This window comes from Neovison vison, chromosome 5 (genome assembly GCF_020171115.1).
Source record: "Neovison vison isolate M4711 chromosome 5, ASM_NN_V1, whole genome shotgun sequence".
Classification (NCBI taxonomy): domain Eukaryota; kingdom Metazoa; phylum Chordata; class Mammalia; order Carnivora; family Mustelidae; genus Neogale; species Neogale vison.
The window spans coordinates 15,991,545-16,012,706 of record NC_058095.1 but is presented as its reverse complement, the minus strand read 5'-3'; the positions used below and the strand labels follow the sequence as shown (position 1 = coordinate 16,012,706).

General features: G+C 39.4%; 1 long non-coding RNA gene across 1 annotated transcript; it reads left to right on the top strand.

The window, feature by feature from the left end:
- Nucleotides 1-4,195: 4,195 nt before the first annotated feature.
- Nucleotides 4,196-9,521, top strand: LOC122907566. Its single transcript, XR_006384727.1, has 3 exons — nucleotides 4,196-4,244; nucleotides 7,609-7,662; nucleotides 9,411-9,521. It is a non-coding gene; the product is annotated as an uncharacterized LOC122907566 (long non-coding RNA).
- The last annotated feature ends 11,641 nt before the right edge of the window (nucleotides 9,522-21,162 follow it).

The following is a 21,162-nucleotide window of genomic DNA, read 5'->3' as shown; positions in this document are numbered from 1 at the left end:
CCTGAACACCATTGTAAAGAACATGGGGATTCAGCTTAAGAAAGAGGACTATCGGGACTTACTGAACCACCTGCCTATTGACGGTAAGTCTTTCAGATAACCAGTGTACCACAGGGCAAATCTTAGGGCCTCTCTATGAGGTCTTCTGAAAATACAGCTATTTTTTAATCTCTTTGAAAAACTTATGAAATATTTCAAACATCTATCAAAACAGAAAGCAAACACTATGACAAACACTTGTGTATCCACTGGCTAGAGTTAACAAATATTACCATTTTGCCATATTTCTTTCCTATATCTGCCTTCCTTCCTTTCCTTTCTTGTACACTTTTTTTTAATAAGATAAGGTTTCATCAATGACTGAATAAGACCAATTTAGCTGGATAAAAATGTCACAGAGGCAAAGATGATAGAATTCATTAGAAAGAATTTGCTAATGGGTGAGTCCCAGGCTAAAAATTCCTGAGGTAGAGAACTCTTAGATTCAAACATAGAGCCATGGTTTCCCATTAAAAACCTCATGCAAGGGTTGCCTAGGTGGCTCAGTTGGTTAAGTGTCTGCTCAGGTCATGATCTCAGGGTCATGGGACTGAGCCCCACATCAGGCTCCCTCCTCAGCAAGGAGTCTTCTTCTCCCTCTGCCTCCCCTCCCCCCTCATGCTCTCTCTCACTCTCTCTCAAATAAATAAACAAAATCTTTGAAAAAAAACTTGAAGAAAAACAACTTATAAGAGAGCAAGACAGCACATCTTCTAGCACAGTCAGCACATGCCAAACGAAAATAAACAAATTGTCCTTATTCCCTAATTCAGGGTTCCTATTCTCAACTAATAGGAAGTTGGCAGGTGTGGCCAAGGGAGGCCACTGTCACCAACAAACATCTCCTGCCCCCACCTGTAGCTGCTGAGTTGGAACTCTTTGTATTACAACTTAAATTTTTCTTTTTTTTTAAGATTTTATTTATTTATTTGACAGAGAGAGAACACAAGCAGGGGAAGCAGCAGAGGGAGAGGGAGAAGTTGGCTCCCCACTGAGCAGGGAGCCTGATGCAAGGCTCAATCCCAAGTCCCCGGGATCACGACCTGAGCTAAAGGCAGACGCCCGACCAACTGAGCCACCCAGACAACCCCCTCAACTTAAATTTTTCATATCATTTTTCTAAGTCTAAGGTTGGTCTCTGTGCCTAAATTGTCTTTTCTTACAGAGAATAAAATGGTTGATTTGAATGTGGTGATGGATGATGCAAAAGCTTTTACAGGTAAGTTGTGGTAAAAAGGGAATTCATTATTAACTAAGACCCTAGTGCTTTATTTAAATTAAAAAAAAAGATGTTTTTAAGTAGAAGTTTTCTCTTCAGACTATTACTGACATGTTAAGTTGAAACCCTACAAATTTAATGATTAAATGTTTGTTTTATAACCTTACAGTTTGCTTAGGTATTTTTCCTGTTTAGACCTATATTATGGGGAGTTTGGGCCAATAATATTTTCTACGTCACCATTGTTTAATCAACAAAACTGGAGATGAACTCTGTTCAATCCCAAGGTGAAGCTTTTGTAGGCCATCCAGGAAATATGATCACTGTGTCAAAAGACCCCATAATTCAGGCTATATTATTGGTGTTTGACTTATACCTAGGATTATATGTGCTTTTCTTTTTGCTTGAATTAAAAGTATAAATTTTATTTCTGACATGATCTATACACATACGTGTACTCAGAATCTATATAAGTTAACAAGTTTCATTGTCAATTTGCTCTTCTAATTAAGCCTATAGCCCATAGGTCATCTTTTTCATCATTTGAAATCCTTCACCCATTCCTAAAATTCTTATATGTTAACAATTTCCATATATCCAAAGGAGAGAAAGTTAATGTCAATAATCTGAGCAATGTGGTGAGGAAAATGGGACTGGTACTCACTGATGAGGAAAAGAAGCAGCTGCTGAAAACTCTGCCCATTCACGGTGAGTATTTAGCACATCTTTGAAACCCAGATTTATGGGCTTGTGTGTGAAAACTGCTGAAATTATGTGTATGTCCAGTAAAACACATTTAGAAAGCACAGTTTCACAAAAAGAAGAAATCCTGTTCTTGTCACTTACATTTTAATATTGGAAACTGGCAACATCTTTCACAGGTCCCCACCATCAAGACTAAATTATCCCGTTCCCCCTAGAAGCATCACCTCCCCTAAGTCATGACCAAGGGAAAGAGGAAAACCAGGGGAGTAAGAGTAGGAAGGAAAGGGGGAGAAATAGGGAGATAAAGACTTTTAAATTCAACCACAAGTAGATTTATATCAGTGAAAGCTTTATCTTTGATTTCATTCTTATTTGAGGGCAAAATAAATAAAATCCTGAAGAAATCTGAAGGGTTTTTTCTGCCTGAAATTATAGATGTTGTATTGTCTTTGTTAATCTTCCCTTCATTTAACCTCTGTTCTTAATTGTGTCTTGTCTTACAGCTGATGGAAAAATATATAAAAACAGGTTGCTAAAAGGCGTGAAGGCCCTCAATGGTGAGTGAGAAACACAGTGAAAGAGCAAATAAAAATAAAATCCTCGTGTTTACCATTTGTTTTTAAATATTCCAACTTTGCTTCTTGCTGGGGTTTTTTTTTTAAGATTTTATTTATTTAAAGGGAGAGCTTGTCTGCACAAGTGGGAGGAGGGACAGAGAGAAAGAGAATCTCAAGCAGACTCCACTGAGCACAGAGCCCGATGGAGGACTCGATCTCACGACCCCGAGATCATGACCTGAGCCAAAATCAGGAGTCTGATGCTTAACCAGCTGAGCCACCCAGGCACCCCTGCTTCTTGCCAATTTTTTGATCCATTGTTATGGACTTATAACTTGCCATTTTTCTTTGGGTACATTGACATTTGGGGATATAAGGAGAAGTATCATCTTACTGTAGGAAGTTCTAATACTGTTTTCTAGGTAGAATTGTACAGACTGGTTGTTGTTTCAACTATAAGTAGATGTGCCAATTCCTCCCTGTTCACCTCTCATGGAAAACTGAAGGGCGCCTGGTTGGCTCAATTGGTTGAGTATTTGCCTTCAGCTCAGGTCATGATCCCAGGGTCCTGGGATTGAGCCCTGCATAGGCCTCCCTGCTCAGCAGGGACCTACTTCTCCTCCTCCCTCTGCCTGCTGCTCCCCTTGCTGTGCTCTCTCTCTGTCAAATAAACAAATCTTTAAAAAAAAAAAAAAGTGTGCCTGGGTGGCTCAGTTGGTTAAGCCACTGCCTTCGGCTCAGGTCATGATCCCAGAGTCCCAGGATCAAGTCCCCCATCAGGCTCCCAGCTCTGAAGAGAGTCTGCTTCTCCCTCTGACCTTCTCCCCTCTCATGCTCTCTCTCACTCCCTCTCTCTCAAATAAATAAATAAAATCTTTTTAAAAAAAAAAACTGAAATTCCCCTGGGTGGGTATTAAGGAAAATATCCTATCTCTACTCCTTATACTAATTCTGCTGTAAACAATTCCATTTTTAATTTTTGATTAGAAATATACTGTTAAAGCACAAAATACTACAAGAAAAACTATCCAGTTCTACCAGTTGGAAAACAGATAAAAGAAGTGTAAGTCAGGTCATGGGGATCTAATGTACAGCTTGGTGACTATAGATAGTAATATCATGTTGTATATTTGAAAGTTGCTAAGAGAACAGATTTTTTAAAAGTTCTCACTACCAGAAAAAAAAAAACTGTAACTTTGTATGGTGATGGATTTTAACAAGAATTATTGTGATGATCACACTGTAACATATACAAATACTAAATCATTATGTTGTACATATGAAACTGTACATATATTATACATATGAAAATGTTTATATGTCAATTATATATGAATTTTTTAAAAAATGAGAGTCCCTCTACCTCTCACCAATCTCATCCCTCCCCATAAAGGTAAATACTGTTTACTATTTACCTTTTTCTCAAAGGTTATCTTTCTCAATTTTTTCCTATTTTCAACAGACCTATCTAAATCTGGGAGATATATATGTATTAATGGTTTCTTTAAGGCCTTGTGGTTTACCCTCCAGTTGGGATTTATGGTGCATGACCATGATTAGCATTCTTCAGTCTTAAGCACCAATATTCATGAAATTATTTCATGCCCCTCTTTCTTAAGGACCAAGGGTCAAACTCAGAAAAGTGAAATCCGTCTTGGAAAACATGGGGATTAAACTCAAGGAGGATGACCTTGAGGAAATAATGACCCAAGTACCAACCGATGGTAAGTGTTAAGGCATCATTATGCTCTTATCTATGTTCATTATATTCTTTTTTTTTTAAGATTTTATTTATTTATTTGACAAAGAGAGACACAGCAAGAGAGAGACAGAGCACATAAGCAGGGAGAATGGCAGAGGGAGAAGCAGGCTTCCAGCCAAGCAGGGAGCCTGACATGGGGCTCAGTCCCAGGACCTTGGGATCATGACCTGAGTCGAAGGCAGCTGCTTAACAACTGAGCCACCCAGGTGCCCCTATGCTCATTATATTCTTGCCTATTTATTTCTTTGAGAGAGAGCACGCATGAGCACAAGCAGGTTGAAGGGCAGAGAGAGAGGGATAAGCAGGCCTCCTGCTGAGCAAGGAGCCCAATGTAGGATTCTATCCCAGGACCCTGGGACCATGACCTGAGCTGAAAGCAGACACTTAACTGACTGAGCCATCCTACATATAACTTTTGACTCCTCCAAAACTTAACTACTAATAGCCTACTATTGACCGAAAGCCTTACCAGTAATGTAAGTCAATCAACACATATTTTATATGTTGTATGTATTATATACTGTATTCTTACAATAAAGTAAGCTAGAAAAAAGAAGGAAGAAAAAATACTTTTACAGAACTGTACTGTATTTATCAAAAAGCCCACATAATATTGTTCCCCCACAGTTCAAACCCATGTCATTCAAGGGTCAGCTGTATTTTTTTTCCCATTCAAGCTCAAGGACTCCCTGAATTCTATCATTAGAGAGCCCATAGACCCCAGGTTAAGAAATCCTGATTAAAACCTAATTAATTCCTGATATAAGTCACCCATGCAATACACTGGCCTCCTGTTCCTTGACCTCTCTAATTTTAATCATCTTTTACTCCCATCCCTTTAATTGCTCACCTAATACTTGACTAATACTAATACTTTATCACCCCCAAAATCTGTTTCATCTACACACTCTCTGACCTTTATCATTCCAGTTTATTTACTTGAAGATATTCCTGCCATAACACAATACAGGAATGCCTGGAAAACCTCCCTTTCTAGAAAATTAAAATTGCCCACTAAAGTGAGCTTATGGGGAAAATTGGAGAAGCCCATTCAAAATATGTGCCACCTTGTGACCAGAACTAAAGCAGCAACTGATACTGTGTGAAGAAGCTTAGACATCACAGGCAGATAGCTCAGAGTAGCTGGAGATTATTTTTTTTTTTTAATGTACATACACACCCACAAGGAAAGAGTTGAAAAGCTGGCTTGCAGCTCTGAAATCACGTAGATGGAAGCAGAACCCTGAGCCATGGAACCTGGTTCCCCTTCCTATATTACCGGCAGGTATTTTTTATAATTTTACTAAAATAGAACTGAAAAGGCCCCTGCCATAACCAACCCAGAATTTTTTCTTTTCCTTCTGACATTCGTAATTTTAATTCTTCCACTTAGAAAACAGGTGTGTGAACCAACTCACCATCCAGATTGCTGGGACATTATTCCATCCCACAACTGAATGTGATGAACTCGAGTCACCGAGCAGGCGCTAGAGCCCAGGGGGCTGCAGAACTCCCGCTCTAGCTCCCCGCCACCTAGAGGCCATCACCTCTGCCCCTGTGGTGGGCGGGCCCTTCCACTGGTGCCCCGGATCTCATTTCCCCTTGCCTCCTCCAAGACTGGACTGCTGCAGTTTCCCCTTCTCTCCTGAGTCCTCAAGTTCTCCCTCTCTGCTCTCTCTCTCTGTAGCTCCCACTGCCCTGCAGATCATGCTTTCGTCTTCCCCTGGTCCCCTGCTGCTACCACTCCACCTCTTAGCTCTCTTCACAGCAGAACCTCTCAGAACGTTGTCATTGCTTCATGTTGGGTGGTGACTGGTCGTGGCCACCCTTGCCGTGAACGCACTGTAATGTGCAAAGTTGTCAAATCTCCATGCTCTTCGCCTGAAGCTAATGCAGTATTGTGTGTCAGCTGTGGTTCAAAAAAAGAAATCCCAAACTCACGGCTCCTTTCTGTCTCCACTTCCTCACTCCCATTCCACTCTTCTTCAGTCCTCTTCCTAGGAGACTGCCTCCAGCCTCACCGGGTCAGATACCTTCTTGAAGCTGACCAGAGCAAATTTCTATCTCCCACTCAACCTCCGTAAGTCAGGAATGGTATCTCAAACTAGCTATTTGATATCTCCACGTGGATATCCAAAAGGCATCACGAATTTAATGGGTTAGTAATCAATCCCCCTCAAAAGAATTAATCCCCCCCCCCCAGTCATGGCATCCCATCTACTCTGCTGCATGAGAAGGCGGTGGGTGAGGGGAGATGAACAATTTTCTTCCTTGATTTCTCCTTTCCCTTATATCCCACATTTCAATCTCGGCTCTACCTGAAACATATGTCCTGAATCCATTTCTCTGTGTCCCTGCTGCTGCAGCTATAGCCCAAGAGAACAGCATCTCTTCCCTGGGCCACTGAAACCATCTCCTGTCTTGTCCCGGTTCCTCCGGTTTCCCCATCCTGCACACATCAGCCAGGGTGCGCTTCTGAAAGCTGACGTCAGGTTAAATTACTCCCCTTCTTCACGGCCTCCAATGACATTCTACTGCAACATAATAAAACCCCAACTTTATCATCAGGGCCAACAGTTACCTTCATGATTTGGCCCCTGTCACCCCAGCCTTTTCTCTGCCCCTCAGTTACAACAAAAAGCAGCAACTGATACTGGGTGAGGAAGCTTAGACAGCCCAGGTAAATAGCTCCGTTTCATCCCCATCTGAGGGCTGCCACACATGCCGTTTTTTCCTCTCCTAGTTCTTTCCATGACCACCCTCCTCTCATCATTCAGGTCTCAACACAAATAGACTCTCCCTGATTTCCCTGTCTAATGCACCCTACCATTGCTCTTTATTATGCAACCCTATTTTATTTTAGTACCTCAAATGATCCTTTTTGTTTTGGTTACATGCTGTCTGTTTCCTTCTGCTAGATGTACACTCCTTGACAGCAAGAACTCTGGCAGTTGGTTTACTTTTGTATCCCCAAAGCCTAGCAAAGTGCCTGGCACATAAAAGCTACCCCCTAAATATTTGTTGATTAACTGACTACATTAAAAAAATACTCAGGGTCAGGTTCATTTGTCCTGTCTCGCTATACTCAACTGTAACAAATCACTTCTTAATTTAATCTAAAGCAAAAAGAAGGGAGATATAAGAATGATTTGTTACAGATTGAAAACTTTCTTCATTTCTAAGATAGCACTATTATCTCTGAGAAGTCCGTAACATTCTAGGAAAAATTTGGGGAGAAACTGCTGAATACTTCTGGTCTTCATTGTTTCAGGGTCTCAGTAACATCAGTTTGTCTGATTCTGAAATTTATTTCCCTTGCCTTACAGGTGATAGAACAGTTGGTCTGAATGATGTGATGGATGCTATCAGTGGGTTCAGGGGTAAGTTGAAAGCTATGATGAAATGACACTATAAATAACATCTTAATATTTTGCAATATTATATTGCAAATACAATATTTTGGTGGAGAAAAATATTTCCCCTTCATATATATTTAAATTCTTTCATATATGTTCCATTTTTATGGATGCTTCTGAACTTGGGTAAACAGTAATTAATGTGTGTTAACATATCAGTGCCCATGACATTCTCTGAAACTTTCCCCAAAAGAGTTTTTCAACATAGGGCTAGGTATTAAGAGTCAAAGAACTATTCCTTTTCCTGCACGAACCTCACTCCAAGGAATTTATCCTCTGGAAATAGTTAAGCTGAATAAAAAGGGAAGAAACCTCTGCTTAAAGCCCTTCAGAGAAACTTGAAACAGCTGAGATATCTAACAGTACAGGAATTAGTACATACTCCATGGCCTGGTAAGCTAGTAGAGTATCATGTGTTCAAATGTCAACTGTGAAGATTATGTGGCACTTTGGATGTTAATGATGTAATGATGTAATTTGTTAATGATGTAATATCAGGTTGGAAAAGCAAAATACAGAATTGTGTGTATATTATATTTCCATACAATGGAAGTACAGCCTTATTGTCAAAGACCAGAAATGGAATATAAAAAAACTACAATGGTTTTTGTGGTAGAGTAGTAGAATTGTATTTTTCCCCCTTTATTAATCTTTAATGTTGTATTGTTTTTATGATGAATTAGAGAAAATTACTTCTGTGTTGAGATGAATAAAAATCTTGAATGCATAATGGTCAGAGAAGCAAACTCCAAACAAATATTTTTAAATGAAAATAAAATTTTAAAAGCTGGTCTATAGAGGGGCACCTGGGTGGCTCAGTGGGTTAAAGCCTCTGTCTTCGGCTCAGATCATGATCCAGGGTCCTGGGATCGAGCTCCACATCGGGTTCTCTGCTCAGCAGGGAGCCTGCTTCCCTTCTTCTCTCTCTGCCTGCCTCTCTGTCTATTTGTAATCTCTGTCTGTCAAATAAATAAATAAAATATTTTTTTTAAAGCTGGCCTGTAGAAAAACCCTGAATTTTTCAAGTAGGGTAGGAGGAAGAATAAAAATAAAACCAAATCCCTGTATGCAGCTTAATTTACTATGGATTTTATAATAAATCCCAGTCAGTTCCTAACCCATGGTATACTTTGTTTTTTTGTAGCCACCAGAATTAAAGACACAAGACTTTTCTTTTTTTTTTTTTTTTAGATTTTATTGATTTATTTGACAGAGAGGGAGATCACAAGTAAGCAGAGAGACAGGCAGAAAGAGAGAGGGCGAAGCAAGCTCCCTGCCCAGCAGAGAGCCCGATGTAGGGCTCAATCCCAGGACCCTGAGATCATGACCTGAGCCAAAAACAGAGGCTTAGTCCACTGAACCACCCAGGCGCCCATCTTTTCTTTCTTTTCTTTATTAAGATTTATTTATTCATATGGCAGAGAAAGGAAGAGAGAAGCTCAAGCAGGCTCCCAGTGCAGACTCTGCACTGAACACAGAGCCTGACACAGGGCTCTATCTCAGGACCCTGAGATCAGGACCTGAGCCAAAACCAAGAGTTGGATGTTTAACCAACTGTGTCAGAAGGCACCCTGACACAGGACTGTTTTCAGACCCTACTGTTAATTCTGGGTCTATGTGGACAATCATATATATAAGTACAGATAGCATTTTTTCATCCTTTATATATAGTTCTATAATGTTTCTAAAATTTATTTCTTAATTTTTCTAAGGAGAGGTGATTGATATCCAGGACTTAGACAAATTTCTAGTGAGTGAGGGGATCGAGCTCACAGAAGAAGACATGAAGGAGCTGATGTCTCATTTGACTGTTAATGGTGAGGTTTTTAAAAATTCTCTTGTCTTTCTAGAACCATCTTTGTTATCCTGTATATAAGATCCTCAGGAATGATCCTTATCTTTTTTTTAAGATTTAATTTATTTATTTCAAAGCGAGAAAGCATGAGAGCAGGGAGGGTCATGGGAGAAGCAGACTCCCCACTAATCCTAACTGCTGAGTGAAGAGCCCAATGTAGGTCTCAATCCTGAACTCCAGGATCATGAACTAAGCCAAAGGCAGACACTTAACTGACTAAGCCATCCAGGTGCCTGATCCTTGTCTTTTTATCATCTACAACAATGCTTCTCAAACTTGAACATGCATATGTGTCACCTGGGCATTTATTAAAATGCAGATCGTGATTTGGGTCTGAGTTGGATCCTGAAAAATTCTGCATTTCTAACGAGTTCCCAATGATGCCAGTGCTACCGCTGTATGGATGACACTTGCCCATGAATGTCTTCAAAGATGTAGAAATGATAGATTACAATTGTACCTGGCCTTTCATTTCTTAAGTCACAAGTACAAGCAATATTTAATTTGTGCTTGAGGGTGAGATTCCAGCCCAAAAATAAGAATAAAGAATATTAGGGTAATTGAAATAAAAAAAATAAAAATGAGTATTAGGGAGAGGTACACAAGAGGAAGCAGGGTAGTTAAGGGTTAACTGATTTCATTTATGCTTGTTCTTTTGTTTGCTTATTGAGATTTTTATTATCGTTTATTGAATCCAGCTACATGACTTATCTGCAGACTGTTCTGTTCTATAGCTACTTTAGATTAGTCTTCTTTTATTTCTTCTACTTTCTTTGTTGTTCTGATTTCTTTTAAAAAAAAAAAAGGTGATCTGGGAGCATTTGAGGAGTGACATTTCTTTTTTTTTTTTTTTAAGATTTTATTTATTTATTTGTCAGGGATAGAGGGAGAGAGAGCGAGCGAGCACAGGCAGACAGAGAGGCAGGCAGAGGCAGAGGGAGAAGCAGGCTCCCCGCCAAGCAAGGAACCCGATGCGGGACTCAATCCCAGAACACTGGGATCATGACTGAGCCGAAGGCAGCCGCTTAACCAACTGAGCCACTCAGGCATCCCTGGGGAGTAACATTTCTTACCATAATGCTTCAGTGATGTTGCTTGAATTCTGACCTTGAATGTATAAGATTGTATATTGATTGATTCAACCAACAAGTATTTATTGATCATTGAATATGTGCGGGCACTATACTAGATGCAAGGAATATAAGAGTGAAGCAGGGAGTGCAGGCTTGGTTTTCTCTGCTAAGCCTAACTGAAAATGGGAAGTAAAACACTGAACCAATATGTTTCTCAAATCCCAGTTTTAAAGCAATCAGTTTGAACCTATTCATGGCAAACATCACTTTCTATTCTCTCCAGTTTACCATTTCTTCTTGTTCACCTAGACTTTCTTCCTCTCCTCTCTCCAATGGAGTAAAAGGCTCCTTTCAGCACCTCCAAATCCATTGCTCTTGACTTGATCATCTCCCACTTTGTCAAAAATTATTTTTTTAAATTGAGATATAATTGGCATACAACCTTATATTTTATTTCAGGTGTACGACATAATGACAACATAATGGTTCAATATTTTTACAAAAAATCATTTCTTCCATAATTCCTTTCCAACACATTCAGTTTCATCTCTTTCTCTCTACTCTGCCTATGAAGAAGCACATGGTCCCCCAGTCCTTTTACACACTAACCTTCAGCTGGTTCTTCTGCTTCCTAATTATGATCATTCATCCCTTATTCCTTTCTCAATCTGCCTCTTAATTGTCTATAGGAGCCACTTCTGCTTCCTTATTTCACATTCTCTTTGAATCCTTGCAGTTGGCTTCCCCACTCACGTAGCCTGTGAGGCTACAGAAATAGCCCTTAGAATCTAAAATCATGAATAATTTCTTTTGCCAGCCTCACTTATTCTATCTTCCAAACATAGGAACAATCGAGGGTTTGTTTCTCAGTCTTCTCAGTTTTAATTCCTTCCGTCTTTTGATGATATCACTCCTTGATTGTTGCTTTATTATCAGCTCTCTATGGCAGCAGTTCTCAAATTACCATGAGATTAAAACTATTTTTAAAATAACACTAAAACCTTTATCATTTTCATTCACTCACAAGTGTACAGTAACTTTTCTAATAAGTTATATGATATATTCACACATGATATATCTGAAAAACCTATTAAAATATTTCTTTTCTGGGGCGCCTGGGTGGCTCAGTGGGTTAAAGCCTCTGCCTTCGGCTCAGGTCATGATCTCAGGGTCCTGGGATCGAGCCCCGCATCAGGCTTCTGCTCAGCAGGGAGCCTGCTTCCTCCTCTCTCTCTCTCTGCCTGCCTCTCTGCCTACTTGTGATCTCTGTCTGTCAAATGAATAAATAAAATCTTAAAAAAATAATAAAAAATAAAAAAATAAAATAAAATATTTCTTTTCTGGGTGACTATAGGTGACTCAGACAGTTGAGCATCAGACTCTTGATTTCAGCTCCGGTCATGATCTCAGGCTCATGTAATTGAGCCCCTTGTCAGGCTCACACTGGACATGGAGCCTGCTTGAGTTTCTCTCTCTCCCTCTGCCCCTCCCCTACCTGACGTATTCTCTCTCTCTCAAAAAAAAATAAGTAAAATAATAAAATATTTCTTTTCTGACTACATAACTCTATAAGGCCAGATTTTCTTCAACTGAAAAAACATATCACAGAAAACTAAATGCAGAAACAGATTGAGGATCCCAGCTGTCTTCTATTAAGCCAGACATTAAAGAGATTTGCAAAAATGTAAAACAATGCTATTTTTGCCTAGGCCGCTATAACAAGAATACCATACACTAGGTGGCTTCTAAACAACAGAAATTTATTTCTCACAGTTCTGGAGCCAGAAATCCTGATATCAGGGTGCCAGCAAGGTTGAGTTCTGGTGAGAAGCCTCTCCTGGGCTACAGATTGTCACCTTCTGGTGGTTTCCTCACATGGCAGAGAGCACGGAGCAGCAGTCTCTCTCCTCAACCATAGGGTCAGTAATCCCATTCATGAGGGTCTGTCTTCAGGATCTCATCCAATCCTAATCACCTCCCCAAAACCCTGCCTCTTAATACCATCACATTGGAGACAGAATTTTAATATATGAATCTGGAGGGACACCAATGTTCAGTCAGTAACACTACCATTCCCCCTAATTTTAATGCCTTATTTTTTTTCATTTTCAGTTAATATATATTTTTTATTAAAAAATATGTTTACATATACTAGATTTAGAGATGCCTGGATGGCTCAGTCAGCTAAGCACCTGCCTACAGCTCAGGTCATAATCCCAGGGTCCTGGAATCAAGTCCCAAGTCAGACTCCCCACTCAGCATGGAGTCTGCTTCTCCTTCTGACCCTCCCTACTCTGAGTTCACTCTCGCTCTCTCTCTCTCTCTGACAAATAAATAAATAAAATCTTTTTTTTTTAAATGTACTGGGTGAAATAAGTCAAGCAGAGAGAGTCAATTATCATATGATTTCACTTATTTGTGGAGCATAACAAATAGCATGGAGGACATGGGGAGTTAGAGAGGAGAAGGGAGTTGGGGGAAATAGGAAGGGGAGGTGAACCATGAGAGACTATGGACTCTAAAAAACAATCTGAGGGGTTTGAATTGGCAGGGGGGTGGGAGGTTGGGGTACCAGGTGGTGGGTATTATAGAGGGCATGGCTTGCATGGAGCACTGGGTGTGGTGCAAAAATAATGAATACTGTTATGCTGAAAATAAATAAAAAATAAATTTTAAAAAAATGTACTGAGACGCCTGAGTGGCTCAGTGAGTTAAAGCCTCTGCCTTCAGCTTGGGTCATGATCCCAAAGTCCTGGGATTGAGCCCCACATCAGGCTTTCTGCTTCTCCCTCTCTCTCTGCCTACTTGTGATTTCTGTCTGTCAAATAAATAAATAAGATCTTTAAAAATAAAAAAAAATTTTTTAAATTTAAAAATGTACTAGATTTATTGCTATTTTAAAACATTTTTTAAAGATTTATTTATTTATTTGTAATAGAGAGAGAGTACAAGCAGGGGGAGCTGCAGGCAGAGCAGGCAGAGGGAGAAGCATGCTCCCTGCTAAGCAGGGAGCCAGGTGTGGGACTCGATCCCAAGACCCTAGGATCATGGCCTGAGCTGAAGACAGACTCTTAACGACTGAGTCACCCAGGCATCCCTATTTTAAAACGTTTTTTAAAATTTCTCAGTTTTAGTATCTAATGTGGTAATTATAACCCACATAATAGCTATAACTCACATAAACCTCTTGGAGGTCCTCAAAATTTTTTAAGAATATAAAAAAAGGGTCACCTGGGTGGCTCAGTGGGTTAAGCCGCTGCCTTCGACTCAGGTCATGATCTCAGGGTCCTGGGATCGAGTCCCCCATCGGGCTCTCTGCTCAGCAGGGGGCCTGCTTCCTCCTCTCTCTCTGCCTGCCTCTCTGCCTACTTGTGATCTCTCTCTGTCAAATAAATAAATAAAATCTTAAAAAAAATAAAGAATATAAAAAAAGTCCTGAGACCAAAATGTTTGAAAACTTTAGTTCTCTGGATTATTCTTTGTCACCACTTTTTCCAGCTGCCTACTGGATATTTCTTCCTTTTTGTCCCACCAGCACCTTAACCTGTTCTTGTGGGGAGAGAGTGGACTTCTCCTTAAACAGCAGATACATACAGCTGAGCTAATCAAACTCCTCAGTTATGGCACACTATCATCATTGGTCCGTGCAAGGACAGTTTGTGTTTTGTTTTATTATTTTCCCCTTTACCTCCTACTTCCATTCCTATTTCCTTCCCCCAACATAGGTACATTCTCTATTATAGCTACTGCATATTCTTCCAACCCACCTTCCTCATGTGTATTTTAGATATGTGTTTATCCCTTTAAAAATGCAATGTGAGGGTACCTGGGTGGCTCAGTGGGTTAAGCCTCTGCCTTCGGCTCAATTCATGATCTCAGGGCCCTGGAATCGAGCCCCGCATCGGGCTCTCTGCTCAGCAGGGAGCCTGCTTCCTCCTCTCTCTCTGCCTGCCTCTCTGCCTACTTGTGATCTCTGTCTGTTAAGTAAATAAATAAAATCTTTAAATAAATAAATAAAATTTAAAAATAAATAAAATAAAAATGCAATGTGTGTGGTATTTAATTTCCTTAAATGGTATTGTGCTATAAAACTCATTTTTTTCAATCAACATTTTTAACAGCCCTATTGAGATAGAGGTCACATACCCAACAATTATCCATTTAAGTATGTAATTGGATGGTTTTTAGTACTGACAGATACAAGCAACTATCACCACAGTCATTCTAGTACATTTCCATCATCTTAAAAAAGGTGCTATGTGTATGCAGAAGGTGCTAAGGGGGTCTTTAGCCAAGACTGGGGTTTTCTGGAGAAGACCCTACGCTGAACAAGTATGGGAAGATCATTCCAGCCGGAGAAACATACTCTGTACCCTCAAGAGTGACAAGTCTACCACCCCAAATATGTTGGTTCTCAAGAAATCCTTGGTAGAAGAAAACACAGAGCAGGTCCTTCCCTACCTATTCCAACTCTGAGCAATTTGCCAATATAGTCACTTCATACCTATTTTTTTTTTCATTTTTTTTCCAATTTATTTATTTTCAGAAAAACAGTATTCATTATTTTTTCACCACACCCAGTGCTCCATGCAAGCCGTGCCCTCTGTAATACCCACCACCTGGTACCCCAACCTCCCACCCTCCGCCCCCCCTTCAAAACCCTCAGATTGTTTTTCAGAGTCCATAGTCTCTCATGGTTCACCTCCCCTTCCAATTTACCCAAATTCCCTACTCCTCTCTAACGCCTCTTGTCCTCCATGCTATTTGTTATGCTCCACAAATAAGTGAAACCATATGATAATTGACGCTCTCTGCTTGACTTATTTCACTCAGAATAATTTCTTCCAGTCCCGTCCATGTTGCTACAAAAGTTGGGTATTCATCCTTTCTGATGGAGGCATAATACTCCATAGTGTATATGGACCACATCTTCCTTATCCATTCATCCGTTGAAGGGCATCTTGGTTCTTTCCATAGTTTGGCGACTGTGGCCATTGCTGCTATAAACATTGGGGTACAGACGGCCCTTCTTTTCACGACATCTGTATCTTTGGAGTAAATACCCAGGAGTGCAATTTCAGGGTCGTAGGGAAGCTCTATTTTTAATTTCTTGAGGAATCTCCACACTGTTCTCCAAAGAGGCTGCACCAACTTGCATTCCCACCAACAGAGCCCTGATATGGACCCTCAACTCTATGGTCAATTAATCTTTGACAAAACAGGAAAAAATATACAGTGGAAAAAAGACAGTCTCTTCAATAAATGGTGCTGGGAAAACTGGACAGCTATATGTAGAAGAATGAAACTCGACCATTCTCTTACACCGTACACAAAGATCAACTCAAAATGGATAAAAGACCTCAACGTGAGACAGGAATCCATCAGAATCTTAGAGGAGAACATAGGCAGTAATCTCTTTGATATCAGCCACAGCAACTTCTTTCAAGATACGTCTCCAAAGGCAAAGGAAACAAAAGCAAAAATAAACTTCTGGGACTTCATCAAAATCAAAAGCTTCTGCACAGCAAAGGAAACAGTCAAAAAAACAAAGAGGCAACCCACGGAATGGGAGAAGATATTTGCAAATGACAGTACAGACAAAAGGTTGATATCCAGGATCTATAATGAACTCCTCAAACTCAACCCACACGAAACAGACAAACACATCAAAAAATGGGCAGAAGATATGAACAGACACTTCTCCAATCAAGACATACAAATGGCTATCAGACACATGAAAAAATGCTCATCATCATTAGCCCTCAGGGAGATTCAAATTAAAACCACATTGAGATATCACCTTACACCAGTTAGAATGGCCAAAATTAACAAAACAGGAAACAACATGTGTTGGAGAGGATGTGGAGAAAGGGGAACCCTCTTCCATACCTATTTTTTTTAATGTCATCTGTCTGAGTTCAGAAAAGATGATGTCAGATTTGAGCCTTGGTTCTTCTTGTAATATCCCTTCTCTACATGTAATCTTTGGAGTTTCATACTTTGAAACATAGAAAAGAGGAACTGTATTGAAGAAGTAGAGAGATTTGTCTCACTAAAGATTTATCCTTTCTTCCATTATACTCACCTGAGGGAAAAACAAATGCAATTTCCACGCAAACCAGTTTCTCTAGTAGTTCTAACTCATAGGAGAAGTTCCAGTCTACCATGTCATTTTAATAATTTCACAACTTTTATCAGTTTTATGAGTTTTTTATTTAAATTCGATTAATTAACATATAGTATATTATTAGTTTAGAGGTAGAGTTTAGTGATTCATCAACCCATACAACACCCAGTGCTCATTAATTACATCACATGTCCTTCTTAGTGCTCATCACCCAGCTACCCCATTCCACCACCCACCACCCCTCCAGTAACCCTGTTTGTTTCCTAGAGTTAAGTCTCTTTTTTTTTTTCTTTAAGATTTTATTCATCCATTTGACAGACAGAGATCACAAGTAGGCAGAGAGGCAGGCAGAACGGGGGGAAGCAGGCTCCCTGCTCAGCAGAGAGCCCATGTGGGCCTCCATCCCAGGACCCTGAGATCATGACCCGAGCTGAAGGCAGAGGCCTAACCCACTGAGCCACCCAGGTGTCCTAGAGTTATGTCTCTTAAATGGTTTGTCTTCCTCTCTGAATTCATCTTATTTCACTTTTCCCTGTGATTCTCTGTCTTGTTTCTTAAATACCACATATGATAAAATCACATGGTAATTGTCTTTCTCTGACTGACTTATTTCAATTAGCATAATACCTTCTATCTAGTTCCATCCATGTCAGATATGGACAAAGAGGGGAACCCTCTTACACTGCTGTTAGGAATGCAAGCTGGTACAGCTGCCCTGGAAAACAGTATGGAGGTTCCTGAAAAAGTTTAAAAATAGAATTACCCTCCAACCCAGCAATTGCGCTACTGGGTATTTACCCAAAGGATGCAAACACAATGATCCAAAGGGGCACCTGCACCCCACTGTTTAAAGCAGCAATGCCCAAAGAGCCAAAATAAAAGCCCAGATGTCCGTTTACAGATGATTGGATAAAGAAGATGTGGTATATATTGGGGTGCCTGGGTGGCTCAGTGGGTTAAAGCCTCTGCCTTCGGCCCAGGGTCCTGGGATCAAGCCCCACATCAGGTTCTCTGCTCTGCCTGCCTCTCTGCCTACTTGTGATCTGTGTCTGTCAAATAAATAAATAAAATCTTAAAAAAAAAAGATGTGGTATATATACAATGGAATATTACTCAATTTTTATGAGTTTTTATGTGACTTCCTCTGTGTCTGATTCAAATGTTTTACAGGAAATGGGAAGGTTACAGTGGATTCAATAATGGAGGGCCTAAAGAAGTTTAAACGTGAGTGGAAATTCATGATTCATCTTATAAAAATGGATAATCTGGTGCTATGAGTTTATCTTTACATGTGTTTTCTTGGTTGGTAAAGTAATACATGTTCATTATAAAAAATTTCTATATCCAAAAAACAAAAGAATGCAAAAGGGAAATTTTAGTAATTCTTAATTCTATCACCCGGTGATATTCTATAGTTTTTCTCACCCCTAATTTTTTTCCTTGTACACACATAATTTTTGTGTATTCAGCATTAAAGCCTCACTTTCAAACTACTCTTCCATTTTCCTATTAATGTTAAAATCTTACCTATTGATAGGTATATCTGAATACCTAAAATTCCTTTTTGGATGCCAGTGAAATTTAACACATAACCTCAGAACTTTCTGTTTGCAGGCCTCTTAGCATATTTATTTCTAAAATAAGTTTCCCAATGCCAAATGCCACCGTCTGTACTTACTTAGAAAAGAATGAATGGGAGGTTTGAAAATGATGCTGTGAAACCCATCAGGAGAGGCAAGTTAAGACTTGTCTTCTGCCCTCTTACCCCCACACACGACCTCAATCTGTACTTCATTCTCCAGTAATTTTGATTTGCTCTCTGCATTTTTTCAACAAGAATGATTTTTTTTAATTGATGTGTCTCTGAAAGCCTGATCGTGTTTCAAAAAGAAGAACTTAAGAATAATTTAAGGTGCTTTATGTAAGTATCTACAAAATGAATGTTAATAAGAGAAGATAAATTTAAATTCTGGGCACCCACACTTAACATTTCCAAATGAGTCCTCTTGTATTTTATTATTTGCAAAAGAAAAAAGATCTCTTTGAATAGGTCCCATTCTATCCCATATATTGCTGCTTCTGTTACTGGTGCCAGAAAACTTTTGTAAATGTCTGCTTAGTAGCTTTTAACCCCAGCATTTAAAATCATGATGCTGAATTTATGGATACTGAAGCAATCCTCTGTGATTATGTATAAGATCAATGTTTTTGATTTATTGAGTACCCACCCACTATAAAAAATAAAGTTAAGCGGTGAAAAAGGGACAAAGTTCCTGCTCTCAGCAAGGCTATTTTTGAGTAGATAGTACGTGCGCAATAAATGCTTGTGGGTTGACTAATAGAGGTTCTAGTCTCCTGCTTTCAGATAATGGAAGATTCACTAACCCAAGCAGCTATATCAAGGTCATTCTCATAATAACCCTCCCAATCTGGGCCATTTGAAAGAGTTATATAACACCATGTAAAACCCCAGGGCATGTAAGTGAGTCATCCCAATCAGAATCAATTGTTAAAACCCTTCTACAAAGCCAAAAAAGCATGGCTTCCTAGTCTTGCCTGCTTACTTTTCCATCCTTCTTCTTTGTCCCCTTCCATTTCTTCTTTTTCTCTGTTCTTCTCTTCTTCCTATCTCTATTAATAGATTATTTTTCTCTCATTCCTGCTTCTACTTGTTTTCCCACTAGTATTGCCTTTTTCTCTTTTCTTTCTAGTCTCCGTCAAACATACCCAGTTCACATGCCCACCCTGCTCTCCCACTTGCTTTCTTCACTATGTAAGCCATTCCACTTGCTGCCATCAAAATGTATGTTATTCTGTGAAGTCCACAGAATTAAAGAAAATGTAGACATTGAAAAGTGTGTTTCATAATTTTAGAAACCTTCAACATTAGTGTGTATTCCACAAATTCACCAAATATTACTCAGTGTCCACTTACTGTGTTTTCTTTATAGATACAGGTACTAAGAGAACAGATTTTATTTCTTTTTTTTTAAAGATTTTATTTATTTATTTGAGAGAGAGACAGTGAGAAAGAGCATGAGCGAGGAGAAGGTCAAAGGGAGAAGCAGACTCCCCATGGAGCTGGGGGCCTGATGCGGGACTCGATCCCGGGACTCCGGGATCATGACCTGAGCCGAAGGCAGTCGTCCAACCAACTGAGACACCCAGGAGTCCCCAGATTTTATTTCTAAATACTGTATACTGTATTGACATTTTTTGAACATTCAAACATGTGCTACCTATGATTTAAGTTTTCACTTTCAAATTTCTGATGACTAGATATACTCATTTTTGAGACTGGCATTTTTTATACTTAAGTTATCTTTTTTTCTTCAATCCCCATTTCACCATTTCTCTTTTTCTAAGGAATAAAAGTAAATTTCAGTTACCTAAACATAATAACATGAAAATGACACTTCTATATGAACAACTTCAAGACCGGCTAACATTTCATGTCATTTGATGGTGATCATTCAAAATTCTACTCTGGCTTGTAATGGTGTAGGTTGTAGGGTTCTATATGAGAATTTCTCTTTTATATATAATTTTTTATTTTTTTTATTAACATATAATGTATTATTAGCCCCATGGGTAGAGGTCTGTGAATTGACAGGTTCACACACTTCATAGCACATACCTTCCCCAATGTCCATAACCCCACCACCGTCTCCCTACCCACCTCCCTCTGGCAATCCCCAGTTTGTTTTATGAGATTAAGAGTCTCTTATGGTTTGTCTCCTTCCCGATCCCATCCTGTTTCATTTATTCTTCTCCTACCCTGCCAAACCCCCCACGTTGCCTCTCAACTTCCTCATATCAGGGAGATCATATGATAATTGTCTTTCTCTGATTGACTTATATGAGAATTTCTAAAACCATACTTATTAGGACTATAGAGAAACTCTAAAAACATTTAGAAAAAAATCTACTGTGTAAAAATAAAGGCTGCCTCTTGTCAGAAACAGAAATCTTCCAAGTCCCATTCCCAACCAGTGTGGTGCCACATGCAGCATCCCAGGATGGCACAGGATCCCTCTAGCAAACTAATGTCTAGGCAGGGAAAAGAACCAAGCAATAGAGAAGAGAAGAGAGAGAAGGGAGGAATAAAGGTGTTTGCTTGGTTCTTCTTAATCCTATAAATTGTGTTTCATGTTAGTATTAATCTCTCCCTTTGCATAAAGAAAATGTAGTCATTTTGTGTGTCCTGCTTTCTGCATGATATATTACCCTGTATAGGCTTTACAGCCTAAAGGTACTACCAAAACCTTTCCATGTTTCCATAACCTGCAACTAACCTTTCTTGATATCAAAATAACATTATTGGCTTTATCTGGCCAAACTAAACCAAACTTAGAGCATCTCCTGAGTTAATCGCCTTGTGCCTAGAAAACCAAACTACCCAACATTTT